The sequence below is a fragment of the Balaenoptera ricei genome, chromosome 2, assembly GCF_028023285.1.
Source record: "Balaenoptera ricei isolate mBalRic1 chromosome 2, mBalRic1.hap2, whole genome shotgun sequence".
Lineage (NCBI taxonomy): Eukaryota > Metazoa > Chordata > Mammalia > Artiodactyla > Balaenopteridae > Balaenoptera > Balaenoptera ricei.
In genome coordinates this window covers 8,083,776-8,096,482 of record NC_082640.1, presented here as the reverse complement: position 1 = coordinate 8,096,482, position 12,707 = coordinate 8,083,776, and positions in this window count along the sequence as shown.

Below are 12,707 nucleotides of genomic sequence, written 5' to 3'. Positions count from 1 at the left end.
TATATCTCATATATTGGTGGCAACTTCTAAGAAAATTGGGCATCACAAGTGGAAGGGGTCATCTGCTTAAGGGAATTTTATCTAGATGGACACACAATTCATAAAATGACAATGTTGTTGATATAGAGCTGTGGTTCATCAAAGCAAAGGTTGACACCCAGTTTAAGTACCAGCTCTCAGAAGAAAGATTGTCATGGGATTGCTCTAGTTTACAAGGCCTGGACCCAAACCTAATAAAGGTTCTTCATGATGGTTCTGGTCTCCGTGTCACTAATTAGGAAAATACAATCAACTGCTTTTCTGTTTCCCATGCAGCGCATCAGGCATCATGTGACTACTCAGAAGAACAAAAAGTAGCATCAGGCTGTTGCTATGGAGACCTAAGAACCATCTGAATTGCTGTGGCATCATAAAAGCAAAATTCCAATCATCAGTCTTTAACTATAGGGCTGTTGAAATCTATCTCATATTTTTAGAATGTGTGACATTTAACACACTGATGAATATTTCCAGCTTCAGAATATATTCCCTGCTTTCATATTTAGACGGGATTTTTCAATTCAACTGGCTGGGTTTTTTTTCCTCCTGGTAAACGCTTTATCTCCTCATGCACGATTGCAGCTCTTTATATACGTATTTCCTAGATGTCGCTTCATTCCTGCTTCCTATTTTCTCTTTATTCTATAATTAAAATTATTTTCTCACTGGCTGTGGATCTCCTCTTTCACCAGGATATCCTTAGTTATATGTTTCATATACCTAGTTGAAACATCATCCAGGCCTCAATCCCCACTGGTCTTAACTGATCACACTTTAAGCCTTAGTTGCTAATAATCAACAGTTCTGAGTCCTGATCAAAGGTGCATAACTGCCTCCCTGGTGATTCTTTATCTCTGAAGTTACCATCACCTTATCATCCAAGGTGATCCCAACTTACATTTCCAGGCTTTGTATGAAAATCTTCCTTTGGGATCTGGAATAATAGGTATGTCATTTCCACTTTTTTCTCCACGAGAATTGCTAAAAGGATTTCGTTTAACACTACGAACCACCGTTCTGGAAATAAACACACACACACACACACACACACACACACACACGTTGTTTACCTTATTTGAAAGATGTTGAAAGAGACTGATCAGCTGTTAAAAATAACAACTCTAATAACTTAGTTGGTGTAAAAGAAAAAAATGGGAAAATTGGAATACATAGTCAGGAAACACAAATGCTGTTCAAAGAAAAGTGTTGAGGACACGGTTGTGTGACAAGGTCTCATCCACATTCTTCTTCTTCATCCAGATCAGCCTCTTCAAACCTTCTGGTTTATGTAAAAGCCTTCTCCTTTGAACCTCTTTCCTTAAGAGAGTTTCAGGATCTCTGGGACTTATTTATTTTCTTCCCCTCTCTAAACCCTTCAGAGAAGTGCCTTCTTGCTCTCTCCACAGTGTCAGACAGTAAACTCAAGCACACTGGTGGGTAAGGCACTACCAATGTGTGACTTTTAGTCTGTGAATTTCCAGGAACTGACATCTCTGCCTCTACATAACTGAATTTAAAAAATAATGAATTCCTTGAAGAAGTTTTTAAGCACTCTTGAGTCAACGTTTTCTTCCAGAGGTCACCAGAATCTACCAGAGGATGATGTATTTATTTGCTATTACATCTCTAATCACCCCCAGTGGGCTGCAGTGTCAGGGCTGTGTACACAGCAATGTGCACCAAATATATTTGCACAGAGAGTCATGCCACAAAAAAAATAAAGAATAACAGCCTGTGTTTGCTGACTTCAACATCAAGGACTGCACTGTTATCCTTGTCAATATCTAGGTCAAGTTAAATACCCTGTTCAGAAATTCCACTCTGGGCCAACCATGGTTAATTTTGTTTTATGTTTGAATGAGATTTCTGGCAATCATGATCTGGTGAAGCACACTCTCTTACTTCAGATGACTTTTAAACACATTTTGATTGTCTGTACACCAATGAACTGCACCTTTACTCTACCTTGCTTTTTCCTGTTAGGTTGCCTCTTAATGAATCAATCAATCCACCAGGAATACTGCACCCAGGGATGTGCCTTGCACTGAGAATTGTGCTGTGGAGGCAATGGGAGAGCCTTTGGTGACACTTGTACTTAACTGTTTCAGGTCTGAAGACCTTGTCTCACCAATGAGAAATGAAACATCCGTAAGATGGAAATGTCATACTGCCTTGCTTTCTGTTCCTTACAGTGTCTTATCACACACCAAGTGTGCAATAAAAAAAAGCTGCCCAGTGAATGAAAAACCATAGGAATGAATACAGAACCAGATCCAGATGAATCTTCAAGGAACTTACAAATTTGGGGGGTAGAGAAGAGACCAGAAATATCATTCATAATTAATAAAAGATGGTCTATGAAGCCAGCAAGATGATACAGTAGAGACCAGAGTCCTGTAAGAATGTAGAGAGTAGAGAGGCAGTTAAAGAGGAGAATTAGGGTGGGGGGCAGGGAAAGAAGTCACCGCACTTGGGAGACGTGGTTTGGATTTTTCGAAACAGGCAGAATCTGGAGACACGGCAGAGACAGTATAGGGAAAGGCAAGAGCGGATAACCTCAGAGGGCAGCTCTACGCAGGGCAAGAATAACAGAAGACGAAGCCAGAACCGAATGGTCTTTGCTGAGACACTATTACACGGGGGTACTGCTTGTCGGAAATTGCCACTTAGATCTCTATGCTTCTAGTTTGCCTCTTTAGCAATAATTAAAGTGGTTCTTTAAACGTGAGTCTTTACAAAGGCCAAAAAGATTCATAGGAAAAAACCAAATACCACAGAATAAACAAGAGACCTTGTTAATTAGTTATCATAAGCATAGCACATTAGCAATAAACTAAAAATTGCATATGCATGTATAGATACTTATATGAGATGACCCTCTCCCATTATCCACAAAGGAACCATCACTCCCATTTCACTCACCCATCCTCTCACTCAGCCATCCTCACACCATCTCCATCCCTGCCACATCCCCAAACCTCACAGTCTGCTGATGGACTGACTCACGTTCACCTAGGTATGTGCTAGATGCTGTAGGCTGCACCTTAGACCTATGATAGAGCTTGAGTTTCACATGAATATAAGGATTTTCTTTTTTTTTAAATTGAGGTGAAATTCACACAACATAAAATTAACCCTTTAAAAGTGAACAATTCAGTGGCATTTAGTACGTTCACAATGTTGTACAACCACTACCACTACTTAGTTCCGAAATATTTTCATCACCCCAAAAGGAACAGGTGAATATTTTTATCACCCCAGAAGGAAAACGGGAATATTTTCATAACCTCAAAAATATGGTGAATATTTTCATCACCCCAAAGGGAAAGGTGTACCCATTAAGCGGTTGCTCCCTATTCCTCCCCCTCCCCAGCCCCTGGCAACAACCGAACTGTGATCTGTCTCTATAGATTCACCTATTCTGGCTTGTCATAAAATGGAATCATACAGTATGTGGCCTTCTGTGTCCGGTTTCTGTCACTCAGAGTAATGTTTCTGAGGTTCATCTGTGTTGTAGCCTGTGTCAGTACCTTATTCCTTTTTATGACTGAATAATATCCATCAGGTGATTTGTTTATGCAATCAGCAGTTGATGGGTATTTGAGTTGTTTCCACCTTCTGGCTATCGGGAATAATGCTGCTCCGAATGTGGGTGTGCATGTATTTGTTTGAGCCCCCGCTTTCAATTCTTTGGGGTCTGTACCTCGGAGTAGAATTGCTGGGTCATATGATAATTCTGTATTTAACTATTTAAGGAAACATCAAATTGTTTTCCACAGCAGCTGCACCAACATCTGGATCTAAGCTGGAAAATACTGAGAGCCCCATAAGATTGGACTTAGATGTCTAAAGCTGCTCTCTGCCCTCTCCTATCCCCCAGCAGGTGACTGGGTGTGTGCACTTCCTTACGGGAGAGACAAGCTTCACCTTCCCCAATAAAACAGGCACCTGTAGGCAGAGGGCACGACTAGGCAAAAGGAGAAATAGAAAATGTTAATAAACACACGGCAAAGCAAATCAAGAGCTTGAACAATGACCTTCCCTCTATATCTAGAAATTATCCTAAGGAAGTCGTCTTAAGATGGCATAACTATTTATACATACGGAACTCATTACAGAATTACTTCATAGTAAAACTTAAATGTCCAATCTGCAAGACAATTTAATTCTCTCAAGGTACATCCAATCATATTTTTAACCACATTTTATTTGTGAAAATATTCACAATACAATATTAATTGGAGAAATAGTTAATCACAACGATATATTATGATGTTGAGTCATAAAAATGAATATATAATTATACATAAACCCATGAATGTGTGTATGTGTGTGTAGTCTGCACGCATGAAAAACAGAAGGAAATATGCCAAAATCTTTATAATGGGACCCCTGTGATTATTATTTTCATTTTTGTATTCATCTCCATTTTCCAAGTTTCCTACAATGAAATTCTATAACTAAAACAGGCAGAAACAAACCACCGAGGAGATGCCAGAATATTCACCTGTTTCTTCATTAATTCATCCACATATACATTCCTATATTCACTCATCAACCACACACCGAGGCCTTTTTTCACACCACTGGGCTAGGCGTTGAGGAGGTTTGTGGTTAAAAAAAACAAGGAGCATTCTTACCTTTGAGAACTTTTAATTTCTGAAATGCTAAGACGATGAAATTTATGAAGTCTCACATTTCACGATCCCCCTCTTTCTTATCTACTTAAATAAAATTTAAAAGCTTCCTTTTGCTTTTAAAAAATATTATTCATATTTATATTTCAAATGTCCTTTAAAAAATGCCTCATCTGATTTCACAGAGACCGTTAGATGAAAATTATGAACCGCATCCTGGTTTTAGAGAGGCATGTCCCCTTTTCCACTTTAGGCTGGTCAAAGCATTAAGTAATTGTCTCTCTGCTATTTTCCCTTCCTTCCTTAAAAATTAAATAGGAATTCTTATTCTCAGGGCAGGTTTAAATAGAACAATAAGAATTTTTAGTAGTAGTATATGTTATATCTTTCTTCTATAGTGTCAAAAATAATTTACCGTATTCCCCTGACAATCCTTTTTATGGAGTCTAGATGTCCTAATTTTTATTTATTTATTTATTTATTAAAAATTTATTTATTTATTTATTTATGGCTGTGTTGGGTCTTCGTTTCTGTGCGAGAGCTTTCTCTAGTTGTGGCAAGCGGGGGCCGCTCTTCATCGCGGTGCACGGGCCTCTCACTATCGCGGCCTCTCTTATTGCGGAGCACAGGCTCCAGATGTGCAGGCTCAGTAATTGTGGCTCATGGGCCCAGTCGCTCCGCGGCATGTGGGATCTTCCCAGACCAGGGCTCGAACCCGTGTCCCCTGCATTGGCAGGCAGACCCTCAACCACTGCGCCACCAGGGAAGCCCCTAATTTTTATTTTTGCTTGAGTGGAAATGCCCAGAGGCATTCAGGATATTGCCTATCATAATCCAGTAAATTAGAAACAAGAACTAGAAACTGAATCTCTAAAATCTGGCTCAGGATTTCAGCAGAATTTTAAAAGAAAACATACCTGGGAGAGAAGCATACCTGTGTGAGAGAGTAAATCTTTCTCACAAAAGTAAAATGTCTCCCCTGTGTTTCTTTGCATTAAAAATCAGTTCCCATCAGGAAACAGCAGAGACACACAGGGCTGCAGTTATAGGCTGAAAACTACCTGTAAAAATCATTTCCCTAAGGTTCCCCATTTATTCCATTCTCACCTCAGATAATAAATAAACTTGCTCAGTTTTGAGCATCAACTCTGACTTTTCTGGATGAGAGATCTCCAGGTGTCCCTGCTACAGGAAGAGTCAAGCTGGGTCCATTCAACTCCTTAGATGATTGCCAGGCAAGGAGGTGGTAACACTTAGAAAAGAGCAGAGTGAAACCAGTTCCTTTTCTGAGGGTATAACCCATTAGGAAATTAATTGTTGCAAGTTGGATTAGGTCCATCAAAATCTTCAGCATACATACAGCCCAGGAGAGGTTCACAGAGGAAGAAGGCTATTGTACACACCACCATACTTTCCTGTGCCCACACTGACCATACACGAACTAAGAATCTGCGTCAAGTTGTTCTTTACCACTTCACAACACTGAAATATTTCATGCAATATATTCAGAAACCAGTGATCATGTCTCTTTATTAGCTTGTTGTGAAAGATCAGTAGAGATAGAGATTCAACAAAGACTTTTCTCAGGGAAGGCAAATCAGTTACAATGGCCAGGAATTGCAAAAACATATTCTGCCTCCCATCTTAAAACCTTTCCAGTATACAACTAACTGCTGAACAATCATCGACAGGAAGACACTGGAACTCACCAGAAAAGATACCCCACATCCAAAGACAAAGGAGAAGCCACAATGAGATGGCAGGAGGGGCGCAAGCACAATACAAACAAATCCCAAAACTGCTGGGTGGGTGACTCACAAACTGGAGAACACTTATACCACAGAAGTCCACCCACTGGAGTGAAGGTTCTGAGCCCCACGTCAGGCTTCCCAACCTGGGGGTCTGACAGTGGGAGGAGGAATTCTTAGAGAATCAGACTTTGAAGGCTAGCAGGACATGCTTGCAGGACTTCGACAGGACTGGGGGAAACAGAGACTCCACTCTTGGAGGGCACACACAAAGTAGTGTATGCATCAGGATCCAGGGGAAGGAGCAGTGGTCCCATAGGAGACTGAACCAGACCTACCTGCTAGTGTTGGAGGGTCTCCTGCAGAGGCTGGGGGTGGCTGTGGCTCACTGTGAGGACAAGGACACTGGCAGCAGAAGTTCTGGGAAGTACTCCTTGGCATGAGCCACCCCAGAGTCCACCCCATCAAACAGCCAGGTAGGCTCCAGTGCTGGGTCGCCTCAGGCCAAACAACCAACAGGGAGGGAACCCAGCCCCACCCAGCCCCACCCATCAACAGACAAGCATATTAAAGTTTTACTGAGCTGTGCCCCCCAGAGCAACACCCAGCTCTACCCACCACCAGTCCCTCCCATCAGGAAGCTTTCACAAGCCTCTCAGATAGCCTCATCCACCAGAAGGCAGAGAGCAGAAGCAAGAAGAACTACAATTCTGCAGCCTGTGGAATGAAAACCACATTCACAGAAAGATAGACAAAATGAAAAGGCAGAGGGCTATGTACCAGATGAAGTAACAAGATAAAACCCCAGAAAAACAACTAAATGAAGTGGAGATAGGCAACCTTTCAGAAAAAGAATTCAGAATGATGATAGTGAAGATGATCCAGGACCTCAGAAAAAGAATGGAGGCAAAGATCGAGAAGATGCAAGAAATGTTTAACAAAGACCTAGAAGAATTAAAGAACAAACACCTAGAAGAATTAAAGAACAAACAAACAGAGATGAACAATACAATAACTGAAATGAAAAATACGCTAGAAGGAATCAGTAGCAGAATAACTGAGGCAGAAGAACAGATAAGTGACCTGGAAGACACAATGGTGGAATTCACTGCCGTAGAACAGAATAAAGAAAAAAAGAATGAAAAGAAATGAAGACAGCCTAAGAGATCTCTGGGACAATATTAAATGCAACAACATTCACATTATAGGGGTCCCAGAGGAGAAGAGTGAGAGAAAGGACCAGAGAAAATATTTGAAGAGATTATAGTCAAAAACTTCCCTAATGTGGGAAAGGAAATAGCTACCCAAGTCCAGGAATCACAGAGAATCCCAGGCAGGATAAACCCAAGGAGAAACACGCCAAGACACACAATAATCAAACTGACAAAAATTAAAGACAAAGAAAAATTATTGAAAGCAACAAGGGGAAAACGACAAATAACATACAAGGGAAGTCCCGTAAGGTTAATAGCTGATTTCTCAGCAGAAACTCTACTGCCAGAAGGTAGTGGTACGATATATGTAAAGTGATGAAAGGGAAGAACCTACAACCAAGATTACTCTACCCGGCAAGGATCTCATTCAGATTCAATGGAGAAATCAAAAGTTTTACAGACAAGCAAAAGCTGAGAGAATTCAGCACTACCAAACCAGCTCTACAACAAATGCTAAAGAAACTTCTCTAAGTGGGAAACACAAGAGAAGAAAAGGACCTACAAAAACAAACCCGTAACAATTAAGAAAATGGTAATAGGAACATACAAATCGATAATTACCTTAAACGTGAATGGATTAAATGCTCCAACCAAAAGGCACAGGCTCACTGAACGGATAAAAAAAACAAGACCCATATGTATGCTGTCTACAAGAGACCCACTTCAGACCTAGGGACACATTCAGACTAAAAGTGAGGGGATGGAAAAAGATATTCCATGCAAATGGAAATCAAAAGAAAGCTGGAGTAGCCATACTCATATCAGATAAAATAGACTTTAAAATAAAGAATGTTACAAGAGACAAGGAAGGACACTACATAATGATCAAGGGATCAATCCAAGAAGAAGATATAACAATTATAAATATATATGCACCCAACATAGGAGCACCTCAATACATAAGGCAACTGCTAACAGCTATAAAAGAGGAAATCGACAGTAACACAAAAGTAGTGGGAGATTTTAACACCTCACTTACACGAATGGACAGATCATCCAGACAGAAAATTAATAAGGAAACACAAGCTTTAAATGACACAACAGACCAGATAGATTTAATTGATATTTATAAGACATTCCATCCAAAAACATCAGATTACACTTTCTTCTCAAGTGCACATGGAATAGTTTCCAAGATAGAACACATCTTGGTTCACAAATCAAGCCTCGGTAAATTTAAGAAAACTCAAATCAGATCAAGCATCTTTTCCAATCACAATGCTATGAGATTAGAAATCAATTACAGGGAAAAAATGTAAAAAATCACAAACACATTGGAGGCTAAACAATACATTACTAAATAACCAAGAGATCACTGAAGAAATCAAAGAGGAAATCAAAAATACCTAGAGAAATATGACAATGAAAACACGACGATCCAAAACCTAATTCTAAGAGGGAAGTTTATAGCAATACAATCCTACCTCAAGAAACAAGAAAAATCAAATAAACAATCTAACCTTACACTTAAAGGAAGTAGAGAAAGAAGAACAAACAAAACCCAAAGTCAGCAGAAGGAAAGAAATCATAAAGATCAGAGCAGAAACAAATGAAATAGAAACAAAGAAGAAATAGAAAAAAAAACAATAAAACTAAAAGCTGGTTCTTTGATAAGATTTAAAAAAAAAAGTTAAACCTTTAGCCAGACTCATCAAGAAAAAGAGGGAGAGGACTCAAATCAATAAAATTAGAAATGAAAAAGAGGTTACAGTGGACACCACAGTAATACAAAGCATCCTAAGAGACTACTACAAGCAACTCTATGCCAATAAAATGGACAACCTAGAAGAAATGGAAAAATTCTTAGAAAGGTATAACCTTCCATAACAGAACTAGGAAGAAATAGAAAATATGAACAGACCAATCACAAGTAATGAAATCGAAACTGTGATTAAAAATCTTCCAACAAACAAAAGTCCAGGACCAGATGGCTTCACAGGTGAATTCTATCAAACATTTAGAGAAGAGCTAACACCCATCCTTCTCAAACTCTTCCAAAAAATTGCAGAGGAAGGAACACTCCCAAACTCATTCTATGAGACCACCATCACCCTGATACCAAAACCAGACAGAGATACTACAAAAAAAGAAAATTACAAACCAATACCACTGATGAATACAGATGCAAAAATCCTCAACAAAATACTAGCACACAGAATCCAACAACACATTAAAAGGATCATACACCATGATCAAGTGGGATTTATCCCAGGGATGCAAGGATTCTTCAATATATGCAAATCAATCTATGTGATACACCATATTAACAAACTGAAGAATAAAAACCATATGATCATCTCAATAGATGCAGAAAAAGCTTCTGCAAAATTCAACACCCATTTATGATAAAAACTCTCCAGAAAGTGGGCATAGAGGGAAACTACCTCAACATAATAAAGGCTATATATGACAAACCCACAGCAAACATCATTCTCAATGGTGAAAAACTGAAAGCATTTCCTCTAAGATCAGGAACAGGACAAGAATGTCCACTCTCACCACTATTATTCAACATAGTTTTGGAAGTCCTAGCCATGGTGATCAGAGAAGAAAAAGAAATAAAAGGAATCCAAATCAGGAAAGAAGAAGTAAAACTGCCACTGTTTGAAGATGACATGATACTATACATAGATAATCCTAAAGATGCCACCAGAAAACTACTAGAGCTAATCAATGAATTTGGGAAAGTAGCAGGATACAAAATTAATGCACAGAAATCTCTTGCATTCCTATACACTAACAATGAAAGATCAGAAAGAGAAATTAATCCCATTCATCACTGCAAGAAAAAGAATAAAATACCTAGGAATAAACCTACCTAAGGAGGTAAAAACCTGTACTCAGAAAACTGTAAGACACTGTTGAAAGAAATCAAAGATCACACAAACAGATGGAGAGATATACCATGTTCCTGGATTGGAAGAATCAATATTGTAAAGATGAGTATACTACCCAAAGCAATCTACAGATTCAATGCAATCCCTATCAAATTACCAGTGGCATTTTTTACAGAACTTGTACAAAAAATCTTAAAATTTGTATGAAGACACAAAAGACCCCGAATAGCCAAAGCAGTCTTGAGGGAACAAAACAGAGCTGGAGGAATCAGATTCCCTGACTTCAGACTATACTGCAAAGCTACAGTAATCAAGACAATATGGCACTGGCACAAAAACAGAAATATAGATCAATGGAACAGGATAGAAAGCCCAGAGATAAACCCACACACCTATGGTCAACTAATCTATGACAAAGGAGGCAAGGATATACAGTGGAGAAAAGACAGTCTCTTCAATAAGTGGTGCTGGGAAAACTGGACTGCTACATGTGAAAGAATGAAATTAGAACAGTCCCTAACACCATACACAAAAATACATTCAAAATGAATTAGAGACCTAAATGTAAGACTGGAAACCATAAAACTCTTAGAGGAAAACATAGGAAGAACACTCTATGACATAAATCACAGGAAGATCCTTTTTGACCCACCTCCTAGAGAAATGGAAATAAAACCAAAAATAAACCAATGGGACCTAATGAAACTTCAAAGCTTTTGCACAGCAAAGGAAACCATAAACAAGACGAAAAGACAACCCTCAGAATGGGAGAAAATATTTGCAAATGAAGCAACTGACAAAGGATTAATCTCCAAAATTGACAAGCAGCTCATGCAGCTCAATATCAAAAAAACAAATAACCCAATCCAAAAATGGGCAGAAGACCTAAATGGACATCTCTCCACGAATACACACAGATGGCCAAGAGGCATATGAAAAGCTGCTCAACATCATTAATTATTAGAGAAATGCAAGTCAAAACTACAATGAGGTATCACCTCACACCAGCTAGTATGGGCATCATCAGAAAATCTACAAACAACAAATGCTGGAGAGGGTGTGGAGAAAAGGGAACCCTCTTGCACTGTTGGTGGGAATGTAAATTGATACAGCCACTATGGAGAACAGTATGGAGGTTCCTTAAAAAACTAAAAATAGAATGACCATATAACCCAGCAATCACACTACTGGGCATATACCCAGAGAAAACCATAATTCAAAAAGACACATGCACCCCAATGTTCACTGCAGCACTATTTACAATAGCCAGGTCATGGAAGCAACCTAAATGCCCATCAGCAGACGAATGGATAAAGAAGATGTGGTACATAGATACAATGGAATATTACTCAGCCATAAAAATGAACGAAATTGGGTCATTTGTAGAGACGTGGATGAACGTAGAGACTGTCATACAGCGTGAGGTAAGTCAGAAAGAGAAGAACAAATATCGTATATTAACGCATATATGTGGAATCTAGAAAAATAGTGCAGATGAACCAGTTTGCAAGGCAGAAATAGAGACACAGATGTAGAAACAAACATATGGACACCAAGGGGGGAAAGTGGCGGGGGGAATGAATTGGGAGATTGGGATTGACATGTATACACTAATATGTATAAATAGATAACTAATAAGAACCTGCTGTATAGAAAATAAATAAAATAAAATTCAAAAATTCAAAAAAAAAACCTTTCCAGTATAACTGCAAATGCACACATGCACATGCACACAAATACACACACACACACACCCCTGCACATGTGTGGTCACAGGGGACCATGGCAGGAATCTCATTACTAGAAACCAGGAGTGTCTGGGGCTGAGTGGGACCAGAAATTAAGATCAATTCAACTGTGAGCTACTCAGAGTTGACCTACCCTACAAGGATGAATCCCCGAGTCTTTAACTAGGCTGACCTTCAGCCAGAGACACACTAGCTCAACCTGCAAGAGTTCAGAGACGTTGTAAAACATTAAAATATCCCTATTATCAAATGGCTTTGAGGCACATGAAGAACATGAAAGATTCAAATCAAAGGCTAAAATTCAATTTAAAATCCGAAGGCTCTACTTTTTTACAAGAACAAACCATCAAGCACACAGTAAAATAATATTTCCTACATATTTCACAGACATGGAGAGACACTGACTTCAGTGGGGTTGGCTGGAGGCTGTGCATCACAGCAGAGTCTACAGGGTACTTAGGCTTATGTTTATCTGCTGTCTGAT